The sequence below is a fragment of the Chrysemys picta genome, chromosome 2 (genome assembly GCF_011386835.1).
Source record: "Chrysemys picta bellii isolate R12L10 chromosome 2, ASM1138683v2, whole genome shotgun sequence".
Lineage (NCBI taxonomy): Eukaryota > Metazoa > Chordata > Testudines > Emydidae > Chrysemys > Chrysemys picta.
In genome coordinates, this window is record NC_088792.1 from 36,089,750 (window position 1) to 36,101,362 (window position 11,613).

An 11,613-nucleotide genomic window follows, 5' to 3' on the forward strand; every position below is an offset into this window, starting at 1 on the left:
TTACACATGGGGGTGGGGAGAAAAACAAAATAAGAGCTAGCTGGGGCAGTGCCTTTTTAAAAGGTTTTAGCATTTTCTCTAACATCCATGCGATGTACAAATGTAGTGCACAGTCAATGCAACTGTTAACCACTAAAGATGAAGGACATTTCTGACAGATTTGCTGCTCTCAATAGTCTCCACCTCTCTTGTGTTTGCAAACTGAATCACTCATTCTCCAAGATGTGCTGACACAGATACCAGTAACAGGCAAAATTTCCTCTCTCTCCTCCCACACGACTAATTTTTTTTTTGCAGTCCTTCATGATTTTAGTCTGCTGCTTTTAAATTTCTAAGCAATTAAATTTTTGGCTCAAATACCCAATCAACAGGTGTGGAATGATTGACATGGCCCTGATATGCTCCATCTGTTCGCTCCTGATAACGTAATCCTGTTGGCTACTGGGTAGTATCTTCAACATACTTAAAAGGCAGCAGTCTAATCTATCTGCAGGAAAAGAAAAAGCCCTGCAGTTAACATCATTATGTGACAGGAACAATTGGCAACAGACAGCACTTCTATAGGGACAGTGGGGAGGCTTTTATTCAACTATTTTCCACACTGGGAGCGATGATTCACCTAGTGCACAGTTTTTCTCTTGGAAATATAAAAAGCTTTATTTTGTGGTTTGTATAAAAAAAAACTCTGCATGCAGCCATTCAATTATTGTTTTGCTTTTACCTCCATATGCCATAGGAATCTTACTTAATTTTAAGAAAGCAATGGAAAAAAAAGACTAATATTAACTATACTATGTATTATAACTACAAAGCTATGATGGTAAATATATACAAAAATAGCAGGGCTGGTGCCTGAGATCTAGGCAAAAGAAAATTTACATGTGCTCATGGGTATTCTCCTGTATGTAACTAACAGTAGTAGATTAAGGGGTCTATTATCTCCTCAATGCACATTTTTCATTCCCATTAACGGTAGGAAGGGCTCTGCATGCATAATGAACAGGGAATACAGCTTTGGATCTGGGCAATACCTTTTGCTAGATTGTGAAATAAAATATGGAGTGCAAAACTGAGACTGCATGAAACTTCTATGGGTTCGTCTTCACCGTACTGTTAAGAATGAACCTGGCTCTCCCTCAGGCTGTAATCCAACACCCCCGACCCCAAATATTAGAGCTTGCCTTTTGGGGGGGCTGAAACATTTTTTCCACCAAACAATGGAAATTCAGGACAACCAAAACATTGTTAATTTGTATCAATTTTGGCTAATTGTTTTGGTCAAAATGAAAAAAAAAATCAAAAATATCAAAATGGTTCATTTTGATATTAATGAAACAGCTCACTCTGATTTTTGGAGAGGCTAGATTCACAAGGGGATTTAGGCACAAAAACCACTGGAAGAAGAGATGATCGTGGTTCCTCTTTTATAACATTTATGGCAGTGGTTAGGGCCCTCAACAAGGTTGTAAGAGACTGAGCTTCAAATCCCCATTCTCAATTTCTCTTGTTGACACTGTTCCACTTTGTAGAATATATTTTAATAGTCATGAGGTATGTGTATGTGTGTGTGTGAGAGAGAGAAATTCTATAGCCCAGTGGTTAGTGCACTTATGTGGGAGAGAAGAGACATGGGTTTAAGTACCTGCTCCAGAGGGTATTTGAACCTGGGCCTGCAGCTGTCAGAGCAGTCTGGCCTAGCAACAGGCACAGCCCAAGGATCCAGGCCAGGTAAGAAAACCAGAAAAGTCAGAGTCAAGTGACAAACCCGAGGACCAGTACCAAGAGACAGGTGTCTGGCAGAGTCAGGTTACCAGCAGGTCAGGATCAAACAACAGTATCAGACAGCCAGAACCAGGATACCAGGGAAGCACTCCGTGACAGGGTGAAGTCCACTTGTTCAGGCAACTTTCTGGCTTAAATAGGGGCTTCGGTCCTATCAGACTTGGAGCTCTCCTAGCCAGAGCGTAGGGGTAGGGCTGGTGCCCCAGTTGGGCCGCATGGGCCCCAGTCCCAGCTGCTGTCTGTGAGCTGCCAGATGGAAGATTGGAGTGTGATGACTCCATGGACTTGGGTTCAAATCAAGGCCCAGGAGGCCTGACACCGGCCACTGGGCTAAAGGTTATCAAGGGAACCTTACCACCATCTCTTCTACACCAGTTTTAGTGCCTAAATCCCCTTATGAATCTAGCACCCAAACATCAAAATAGTTAATCACAACCCCCATCCCTCCCTCCTCTCCTTTGCTTTTATTAAAGATTCCTGAATTGAACCATTTTGTTTCAGGTCAAATGAAAACCCAAAATGAAATTTTTCCAACCTTCTGAATTTGCCAAAAATTCTGAAGAATTTTGGTTTCAGTTCAATCCGAACCAAAGTTTCATTTCAATTTTTCAGAATTAGCAGTGTACTGAAACACCAGTTATTCACTTGGCTCCACCTACTATCCCCACAGAAAAACCTCTGACCCAGGTTTTAGGTGCTTTAAGCCAGGGCTACCTTACCTGGCTGGGGTATAGGTTAGAACCCCAGCTCCGCTTTCCCTCATGCTGGAACCTACCCACCCACAGTGAGGATGTAGAGACAAATCACTCAAGTGCTAAGAGTCCTCCAATGCCTTCCCACAATTCCTCCCAAAAGCCAGACAAGTTCTCCCCCAATTGACTGGGAAAGAACCATAGAGCATCTCTGTACAAAGAAGCAGGGGATATGCTTCCAGACATACCCACAGGTGAGTGCAGAATCAGTGAGGACACAGTAGCATAGGTAGGGGCTTTGCTGTGAGAATGTTCACACTAATTTAGACTAACTCAAGAGCTCAGACCTGGGTGCCACTCACTCAGGTTAACTGCTTAGTGAAGATACCATCTGGGAAGGTTTCCCAGGCCCATACATATTTACCCAAATGCCCAAAGAGATTCTATGGGATTTCTGCCTATAGATTTGGGATGCCTTTTACTTACTGTGACAATGTCAGCCCCCACCTCTCATAAGCACCCCCTTTCTGGTCAGGTGTGAGAGCCTGCTGTTTCTCTGTTTGGAACGGGGGAAACACTCACCTCTCACAGATATCCCCCACCCAATGGTTTCTTCAGCAGGTCTTCAGTGACTCAGCCCTCCTGAGGCATCACACACACTGTCTGTAGGTGGAATAGAACAAACAAACAAACATCTTCCAGCATATAGAGTCTTTACCTTCCACCAAGGCTTCCTCCCTGGAGTCACTGCCCTCTATAATAGTCCAACAGGGCCCATTGCAGTACCCGCCGTTGGTGTGTCTTTTTCATCAGGTCATCCCCCCTCCCCCAGGCTCAGTCTTTAACCAGACCAACAAGGCCCATCACGGTACCTTAGCTCGGTCTGGCTAGGTTCTGGAGTCAATCCTTGCTCAGTCCCCAAAGCCAGCCAGGAGCTCCTTCTTAGCTCCCCTGGTCTTCAGCAACCTTCCCTAGCCTCATCCCTGCCAGCCCTGAGCTGTGCATGGTCCTGTTGCCCTTCCAGCCAGCCAGGAACCCAGTCCTCTCTCTCTTTTCCAACTCCAGGTAGTAACTAACTGCTCTGTGTCTGATGCTCCTTTTTATATGGCCCTCCTGGCCCCTGATTGGCTGCTCCCCTGCAGACAGTCTAGGCTGCCTGGAGGATTTTTCCTCTGCTCTTTTCTCGGGTGGGGTGAGGCAGCACTGCAAGGCCTCCAGCAGGGGGCCTCTGGACCTAGTCCACCCTGTCACACTTACTTAACTCATTGTTCCTGTTCTTAGGGGTTTATTTGTTCACACACTTTATCTTAGTATCTCTTACAGCCTCAACTCAGCAAAGCCCATAAGCATGTGGGCCAGGTCTCCTGTGGATTCCCAGAGTTCCACAGGGATTGGTAGAGTTTAATGCTGGGCCATGCACCCTATTCTGTGGGGTGCAGCATTGCCAACTCTGATGATTTTATCGCAGCTCCAGTGACTTTCGGGTGTTGTTTTTACCAGTCTCATGAAAACATGATGACATCAGCCAGCTCATAAATTTCCCTTTATTTGAAATGGCCACCATTTCCTATTAATGGAGCTGAAGTCAGCAATGTGGCTGTAATTACCCTACAATCTACCTGCATGCAGAAGTACAGCTGCTCTGAATAAAGTTGGCTGCCACCTCCCACTGTTTTCAATTAGATTGAAGCCAGCCCACAGGCAAAATGGCTTCCACTGTATTGTTCAGGGGGCTAAATAGGACACAGGGAGTGTGAGGAGCAGTATACACACTGTGAAAGATGGTTAGGGAGAATGAGAGGGAGCAGGTGACTGTGGGGAGCAGGAGGCAGATTTAGGGGCTGCAGAGGAATGGGAGCACAGGATTGTGGGAAAGAAGGGAGGTCGAAGAGTTGCAGAGGACAGGGATGGGGATGGAAGATGGAGGGAATACAATGGCAGCATCTCCAGCTGGGGGCAGTGGTGGGGAAAGGGAGTCCCCTCCAAGTGGCCAGGTGAAGGCAGTGTTGACATCTTTTGTGAACTGATTGCATGTCATGGGATTTTGGCACCTGGGGAGGAGCTGTCACAATGACATGAGAAACTCCACTGATCCCACAACTTTCAGGGCAAGGCAGAGATCTGTGTGAGAACCTCAGGGCTGAGGTCACAGACTTGCCCTGTACGGAGCCCTGCCTTCCGTATGGCCCCAGAGCAGAGAGACAGAGTCCTGGAGCAGCAGGAGGCAGTGGAGAGGGAAGTTGAAGAAATGCTGCTGCTGGGTCTGGAGCTTCAGACCTAACAACAGCCCTTCCAAGCCTTGGGACTTCTCCTCTGGTCACGATTGTGAACTCTGCTGCCCAGGGGTCTGGTAGACAGGAAGCCGCCCCTCCCCGTTAACGCCCATGAATTTTTGAAATTCTTTTTCCTGATTGCCCGGCTTGGTGAGCACACCTAGCAACTCTCCATTATTGCGTGCAAGTGACCAGCTGACCATGCTGGAGCTGCACTCCTGTCTGGACATATTGCAGATCCTGGGCTGCTAGGGAGAAGAGGCTGTGCAGGCACAGCTCCGATCCAGCAGTAGAAACGTGGACATCTACGAGCATTTTGCTCAAGGGATGCAGGAGAAGGGCTACAACACGGATCAGCAGCAGTGCTGCATGAAAGCCAAGGAGCTGTGGCAGGATACCAAAAGGCCAGGGAGGTCAACAATCGATCTGATGGAGAGCCACAGACCTGCTGCTGTTTTTACAAAGTTCTACATGCCAATCGTGGCTGATACCCTACCACCACCCCCAAGAGCCCTGTGGATACATAGGAGGAGTTCAAGTCACAGGCCCCTGCCGTGAAAAGGAAGAGGTGAATGAGAAAGAGAAGGAGGAGTATGGGGGACAGGCAACGGGGGATCCAGTTGCCCAATGAGCCAGGACATGTTTTTGACTCCACAGCAGTCCAGTCAGTTCTGACAGCCTGATGCAGGGGAAGGAAACTCTCATAAGTATGCAACTTGCTTTGAAATTACAGAGAAGGCACCTTCAAAGTAGCAGGACACATCTGTTGATTTACTCTTTTATACTTGTGCTAGAAGACGTAGTGAAACAACCAAGAGAGGCAGAGTTGCTCTTTGCTTTTTACTCCCATCTAGAGTTAGGCAGAGGGGGCCATGCAGAGCAGTTTGTTTATGTCCACTGGGATGTCCTGTGAATCCTTCATAGAGACCATGATGGGAATTTCATGGAGGTACTTTCCAATCCTCCGCCGAAGGTTTCTGGGGAGGGCTGCCTTATTTCTTCCACCGCAGTAGTACAGTTTCCCACACCACTCAGTGATTACTTCAGTAGGAACCATTGCAGTATGCAGGCTAGCAGCATACGGGCCTGGGCAGCATTGGAATGCCAGCAGCAGTTGTGCTTGGTTGGTCTCTGTTACACTCCCGAGTGAGATATCAGCTAAAATCACCATCACCCGTAGAAAATGGTGCCAGTATTCAGTTCCATTGCCCTATACAACTATAATCATGCCAGCGAGCTACTCCTCCCTTATTTCCCCAACCGCCCCCAAAGGCCATACTTACCAAGGCTGGTGCTGTGCTCCATCAAACCCAAGCAGAAGTAGCACTTCTCAAAGCACAAGGGAAGTGATTTCAGTATCTTAAGTTTCAATTTCTGTTGTAAATACACTGACAATGATACCTCTGTGTGTTCTATCTGCAGTTGCTGCTAATGTAGCATTTAGGGTCTTTCCCTCCACACCTGCAAAATGAATGAGCCAGATAACAAGGAGAAAGAAGAGGACTCGGGATGGCATGTTCCAGGAGATGCTGCAAGCTAATGCTGCATCAGAGAACAAAACCAGGGCCCGGAGGATCACCCTTGCAGACAGCCTGGAGAAGGATACAGCAGAGAGGAGAAAGGTTCAGGAAAAGGAAAAGGACATGCAACAGGAGATGCTTTCACTTCTCAGACAGAAAACTGAAATGCTGCAGACTCTGGTAGACCTGCAGATTAAACAATCCCATGCTTGCCTCCCTCTGCAGAACTCAATATTGGGACCTCCCTATGCCCTCCCTCAACATTCCACGTGGCATCAAGGAACCACTGCGCTACTCCTACCACTCCATCCCAGGGAACATTAAAGACAATCACAGCTTCACATACACTGACCTGTGAATGCCATGGGGTGGTGTACATGTACCTGGAATGGAGTGTTCTTTTCCCTTCATAAGTTCTGTTCCCTTAATTTATTAAGTTTTAAATGTTTTTTTTTTAATTGCCTGGTTCATGTTACAGATAAAATTCAATTTTTTGGAACAAAATTCATCTCTATTAGTTCACAACATATGCTGCTGCTGAGCATGTCTGACATGCACCAATTTCCTGTTGTTTCATTTTGTCACAGAACCCATATCATTCACAGACACTATTAATAGATTATATTACAAAGTTATATTCCTACATACAGAGTAATCACTACAAGATTCATTCCGGGCTGCAAAAGAGCAACACTAGGTAGAGCACACTGCAGCAATAAATGCTATTCTGTCTCACTATTAAAATGGTCTTTCAAAACCTCCATGTGTGTATAGCTTCACATTGAGCTCTTCTAATAGCCCTTGTACCTGGCTGTTCAAATTCAGCAGACAGCCGCTCACCTCCGCCCTCCACCCCGATGGAGACTTTTGCCCCTTAGCTTCACAGATATTATGCAGGACACAGCAGGCAGCTATAACCACTAGGATATTTTTCTCTTCGAGAGACAACCTTGTACATAAACAATGCCAGCAACCCTTCAAACGACCAAAAGTACATTCAACTTTCATTCTGCATCTGCTGAGTCTGTAGCTGAATCTCTCCTTGGTGCTGTCGAGGTGGCCAGTGTATGGCTTTATGAGCCAGGGGAGCACGGGGTTAGCTGGGTCCCCCAGGATCACTATTGGCATTTCAACATTCTCAATGGTAATCTGTTGGTCAGGAAAGAAAGTCCCTGCTTGCGGCGTTCTGAACAGTCCTGTGTTCTTAAAGATGCAAGCGTCATGCACCTTCCCTGACCAGCCTGCGTTGATGTTGGTAAAGTGTCCCGGTGATTCGATTCCACCATTATTTGCAATACCAGAGGAAAGTATCCCTTTCCGTTTATGTACTCTGTGGCAAGGTGGTCTGGTGCTAAAATAGGGATATGAATGCCACCAATCACCCCACCATAGTTTGGGAATACCATTGCCACAAAACCATCCACTATGTCCTGCACATTGCACCAAGTCGCAGTCCTGTGTAGCAGGAGGCAATTAATGGCTGTGCATGCATGACAATGGCCCCCACAGTGGATTTCCTGACTCCAAATTGATTCCCGATTCACTGGTAGTAGTTTAGTATTGCAAGTTTCCACAGTGTGATGAGCACTCGCTTCACCGCTGTTAGTGCAGCTCTCATTTTGGGGTTCTTGTGCTGGAGGACTGGGGCAAGTTTGGCACACAGATCCAGAAATGTGGCCTTGTGCATCCAAAAGTTCTGCAGCAACTGCTCATCATTCCAAACCTGCATGATAATGTGATTGCACCAGTCAGTGTTTATTTCTCAGGCCCAGAATTGGCTCTCCACCATCTCCAGCTGCTCTGTGAACACCACCAGCAACCTTGACTTGTTTCTTTCTATTTCCCACAGCAATCAAGCCTCCAAGGAATCATCATGGTCCCCATGGCCTCTCTTGTAGCTCTGCTAATAATACTGGAGGATCATGAGCCCTGTGCTTGCAACACTTATGACAAATAGAGCAGAGCTGTGCAGGATCCATGTTTCTGTCAGACATGGGAGACAGTGAGGAGGGACATGCATGTTTGTGCAGATTTTGAAAAAAAGGTGCAAAATATTAAAAGGTGCAGATGAAATTATGGGATGGAGAACACTGCATTATGGGAAGTTGACCCCATGCTTGGAGTCACCCCTGTATGACTCATTTCAGCCCTTTCAGGCGTTGCAAAAACTTCCCAAAACACCCTGTACTGGATAGTGCTGAATTGCACAGTGGGATACCTATCCACAGTGCTCTGCTATCTGCATTGATACAAGTGCTCCCGGTGAGGGCTCGCAGGGCCCACACAAGGAGCAAAGAGTGCACACGCACAAGCCACGTAATAATTGAGGCGACTGTATGCCAACATAACTTGGGTTGACATAATTTTGTAGTGTAGACATGGCCTAAGTTTGGTAGCCTGATTCTGGAGTCTGATTAAATAACTTGTAATGATTCCTCACCTGGGGAAGTGTTTGTTACACTGATTCCTGGCCTAGAAACCTGTTTACAAGGTGACATGGTATTTTGTTTAAAATGTGTTGGCTTCTCCTTGCACTGGGTGCTTACAGTGAATTGATTTCAGCCCTACCTGGGGAAATTAAGGTAGAGCACACCTGTGGTGCCACACAGGGCCACAAGGAGGCATAGTGCTTAGCCTGAAGCCACAGCCAGAGCAAGAAACAGATGTTTAGGGAGCAATGGACCATCTCTGATCTTCAGCTGCAGGAATCCCTCTGAGTCAACAGGCACCTTCTGAACAATTGAAGACACTGGAATGACTAATGATGATGACTCTGGAGAGGACAGAGGTACATGACGAGCACTAGTACATGTGATGAGATGGAAGAGCCCCACTATTGCAACAAAGGGGAACCGGGGTCCTGGGCTTCGGTACCAGGAATAATTACAGCAAACAGTTCCTCGGGCCAGGAATCATTAAAACTGTCAGTTAATCAGGGTCAAGGGCTCCCAAACTTACAGTCTGCATCTCAGACTCTGAATCAGGCTAGGCCTTGCTCTAGGTATCTCAGGGAACAACTGCAGCTTGCCTGGCTTCTACCCTCCTCTTTGTTTCTGTTTATATAACTCTGCCCCAGAGTGGGGAAGAACCTTGTCGATTACCCCTAGTTGCAGGTGCTAGCCTGTCGCTTAAGAGATAGCACTCTTTTCCCCATACACTCTTTCACACCCATAGAGTAAGTATAGTGTAGTCCTATTGCAACGTACATCAGTACATCTTGGCTATGGAAATATTCTTTCCTCTCTTAAAAGGACTTTTTATTTTCCTCTCCCATCCTGCCTGACAATATGAAATACTGCATTGTAAGTATTTAAAGAAATCTTTCCCTGGTTCAGTTTCTATTTGTAATAATTGGAAAGATTTAAAACCCCTGTAAAAATGATGCCCTACTTTTTGAACCCTTAACTTCATCTCCCATCTATGGAAGGGCTAAGGTCACTACAGCTGAACAGACATCTCACAAGGAGGCCAAGCTTGGCAAAGAAAGATCCTCTCTAGAGTTTCACTTTTATTTACAGGTAGTTGTCATTCCAAAGTAAAATATATTAGTTGAGTCCACAGTTTTTCCCCTGCATGCTTTGTACCACCCCTGGACAAAATCAAAACAAGATTAACAGATTAGCTGCTTCAGCATACTGTTGTTTTGTGCTCAGAGAAATCTTTATCCAGGGTTGGTGGAACTGATTCAGCAAACAATTTAAATATACACTCTTCTAAAGAGGCCTCTCCCCTCACAGAAGAGGGAGTAAGGAGGAAACACGAGCCCCTTTTCATAGGCACTCAGACTCTCTTGAGCCAAGTCTTTTAACTCCTTCTCCTAAAAAGTGAGAGAACTCTTCTATTTGTTCCTTTAAAATTGGCTGTGTAAGGGCAATGAAACACACCTGCTCTGAGTTGCTCTCAGCAAACCCAGCTGCTTTGCCTTAACCCTGAGGAGATGAACAGAAAGCAGCTATCCCCTACACGTCCTTCAAGATCAAAGCTAGCCAAAACTCAGAATTTCCAGTTTACAGGAAATTTCAACAAATTGTGTGTCAATTTTTTTTCACTAAAACATAAACAGAAAACACTTTGATCTAGAAAAGATAAGATGTTTCAATAAGGGCTAAGTAGCAACTGCCTTTAATTATTTTTAAAATAAAATAGTGTGTATATAGAGAAAGCTGTATATAATTATATAATTAAAATACATAAATATAAAAAAATAGAATATTTCAACTGTTACACTATGGTATTTCAGTAGTAGTGCATATTATGACATAATGTAAAAATAATATAAAAATGAAACAAAATTAAATTAAAAATAAAATTTTGAAATCCAAAATGAAAATTTTCCAAACCTAATTTTTTTCTTTCCAAATGTTTTGTTCCACAGGAATATTTGTTGAAAATGACACAATTTTTCTGAAATGTTTTGACAAAAAGGAACTTTCTGTCAAATAAAACATTTTGCCAAAAGATTTCTGATCAGAGCTATTCTGGAGTTCATCTGCCACAAAACCTGTATAGAATCCAGATTTAAAAATTTTATTAAAGCTAATGTTAAAAAATTATATAATACACAGGTTAAGAAAAAGAGTGTCTGTACATCTGGGTATAGTGCTTAGATTATACAGAAATAAAAAGGTTGTTTTAAAAGTCATAAGACACATATAGTGCATAGTCAGCAATAACCCAAATTTAGGTGAATAAAGTTAACAATACAGTTTAGATATTAGCATCCATGTATTCGAATACCTCACTCATGAAAAATTATACAGAGAGTTGGTTTTAGAATTTAGGATAGGTTGTCTATTAAAAATACAATCCACCAGGGAAGTATTTCAGTTACTTTCCCAACTGCTTAACCCACAGAGGTCCTCTGAGACCAACATCTGGTTTCTTAGGAAATCACTGGTGGCCTGAAACCCACTCTGCACAATGCACACGATGAACCCTGCTGGGCCATATAAGTGATGTTGTGAGGGTTTTGGATCACCAAGGACTGCTGATAGTGGGGTAGGGGGCCTTTGATCTTGGCAAGCTTCCCCACTTAATGCCAAGAGAGAGGCTTAATGTCAAGCCTCTCTCCTGATGTTGTCATTATTTATGTTTCTGCACTTGGTTTGAACTAGACCAGAAATGTCTGAATTTGATTTTTTTTAAATCAATCTTTTAAAAATCCCCCTCCTCCAGAGGTGAAAGTAAGCCGGTACGCCCCAGTACGGCATACAAGCAAGAGCCGGTGCACTGTACCAGGGCGGATCAGCTTTCCCTGGCAGCAATTTAAAGGGCCTGGGGCTCCCAGCAGCAGCTGGAGCCCCAAGCCCTTTAAATTGCCACCAGAGCCCTGCTGCCAGAGCCCTG

The 11,613-nt window shown here is 44.9% G+C and overlaps 1 long non-coding RNA gene across 1 annotated transcript; it reads right to left on the reverse strand.

Moving 5' to 3' along the window:
• Positions 1-350: 350 nt before the first annotated feature.
• Positions 351-3,480, reverse strand: LOC135981921 (uncharacterized). Its single transcript, XR_010599114.1, has 3 exons — positions 3,347-3,480; positions 3,057-3,137; positions 351-487 (listed from the first exon to the last, which is right to left on the reverse strand). It is a non-coding gene; the product is annotated as an uncharacterized LOC135981921 (long non-coding RNA).
• Between the last annotated feature and the right edge of the window lie 8,133 nt (positions 3,481-11,613).